This window comes from Chrysochloris asiatica, unplaced genomic scaffold (genome assembly GCF_000296735.1).
Source record: "Chrysochloris asiatica unplaced genomic scaffold, ChrAsi1.0 scaffold00105, whole genome shotgun sequence".
In the NCBI taxonomy this organism is placed as follows: domain Eukaryota; kingdom Metazoa; phylum Chordata; class Mammalia; order Afrosoricida; family Chrysochloridae; genus Chrysochloris; species Chrysochloris asiatica.
In genome coordinates, this window is record NW_006408623.1 from 10,513,977 (window position 1) to 10,516,339 (window position 2,363).

The window sequence follows — 2,363 nt, forward strand, 5'->3', positions numbered from 1 at the left end:
CAGGCTTATAAGTTCGCTGGTGACCACCTTCGTCTACTTGTGAGTGGAAGTGGGAGAAAGGCAGCAACGAAGACATGGGCTGACTTTGACCATGTTCCGTAGACTCCCGCTGACCTTGGGATGATGAGAAAGAGAAGAGAAAGGGCAGGTTGGTCTGAAGTATGGGGGAGACTTGGGAACTCCTGAGCCTATCATGGACTCTGACCTAGCCACAGAGGACTAGAGCTGAGAGTGAAGTGGCCAGCTGATATGAAGTGTGTGGGGGTGGGGAGAATACAAGAAAGATGCCTATTTGTGCTTTATTGACTATGCAAAGGGTTTAGACTGTGTGTATTATGACAAAGTACGGGTAACTTTGTGAAGAATGAATATTCCAGAGCACTTAATTGTACTCTTGAGGAACTTGTCCATAGACCAAGAGGAAGTCATTTAAACAGAACAAGGAGACACTGAATGGTTAAAAATCAGGAAATGGTGTGTCAGGGTTGTATTCTCTCACCCTACTTATTCAGTCTGTATGCTGAGCAAATAATCCAAGAGGGTGGATTATGTGAAGAAGGATGTGTATCAGGATTGCAGGGAGATTCATTAACAACCTACAATATGCAGATGATACAACCTTGTTTGCTGGAAGTGAAGAGGACTTAAAATACTTACTGGTGAAGATCAAAGACTCCATTTTTTTTTTTACACTGGGTTGTACCTCAGTGTAAAGAAAACAAAGGTCCTCACAACTGGACCAAGAAACAAATGGAGAAACGATTCACGCTGTCAAAGCCTTCATTTTATTCGGATCCACAATTAATACTCACGGAAGCAGCAGTCAGGAAATCAGATGATGTATTGCATCAGGCAAATCTGCTGCACAAGACCTCTTTAAAGTGTTGAAGAGCAAAGATGTCAGTTTGAGGACTAAGGGGAATCTAACCCAAGTCTTGGTGTTTTCAGTAGCCTCATAGGCATGTTAAAGTTGGACAATGAATAAGGAAGACTGTAGAAAAGTTGATGCATTTGAGTTATGGTGTAGGAGGAGAATACTGAGAGGGCTATGGACTACTAGAGGTAAAAACCAATCTCTGTGTTGAAAGAAGCCCACCCAGAATGCTCCCTAGGATCCAGGATGATGAGACTTTGTCTCTCATACTCCACACATGGTACCAAGAATGACCAGTCCCTGAAGAAGGACTTCATGCGTGGTAAAGTAGAAGCTCAGCAAACCAGAGGAAGACCCCCAATATAATGGCTTGGCACAGTGGTAACAGCAAAAGGCTCAAGTAACCAGCAATTGTCAGGATGGTGCAGGACTGACCAGTGCTTGTTCTGAGTCACAATGGACTTGACAGCATCTAACAACAACAACAACTTGTCTCCTAGAAGCAGAGTTTGCACCTCTTCTATTGCATGTGAAGAATTGGCATTAAGCTTCCTTCAAATAACTGCCTCTGGCCTCCGTGGTTTCTGATGAGAAATTAGCTGTTAATTTTACTCTGTACCCCTTACATGGTGAATACTTCCCTTCTTTCTGCTTTCAAGATACTGTCTTTGTCTTTGGGTTGTAGCAGCTTGACTATGATATATCTTTGTGTTGGTTCTATTGGTGTTCATGAACTTCCTGGATCTGTGGACTACTTATTTTTAAAATTTGGAAAGTTTTAGGCTACGCTTCCTTCAAATATTTGTTCTGTCTCTTCCTCTCCTCTGAGGCACATGCTGCAGGGCCATCTGCTCTGCTGGTACGTGGAACGTCATGGCCACACTGCCGGCTGAGGTCTGATGCCTGAGGAAAACTGAACAAAGGGGCTGGAGGAGACAGCATGGCAGGATAGTCCCCAGACCGTTGCCAGCTTTCTGCCGACAGCATTTCAGGAACGTGTGGGGCTGCCAGTCCAGTCTGGGGTCTGATGTACCTAGTAAGTCAGGTCTCAGGTCTGCAGCAGGTTTGACTGGGAAGTGGGCAGGATGGGAGGTAAGGATTTTGGAGAAGGATGATGGGAAAGGTAGAAGAGGACTCAGATCAGGGGGTGAGCGTGGTGGCTTGGAGGGGCTTGTGGGTGTCAGGGGGAGGGGCATGGGTGTGGCACAGGTGGGTGGGGGCTGGTGGGTGGGAGGTATGTCAGACATTGGAGGAGGTCCCTGAAGCAAGGCTGGTGGAGCCCTGGGTCTCTTGATCTGGGGCTCATCTTGGAGTGGGGGTGGAGCATTTGTGAGCTCAGTCAACTTAGCAGTGTAGAGCGGTGTCTGACCTCTGTTCCCGACACACCCAAGTCGGGCAGTACACCCTGAGCAGTGCGGAGGGAGGACAACCACAGCCCAGCAGACCATACTCTACACCGAGAATCAGACTTCCAACATGAGGAGGTAAC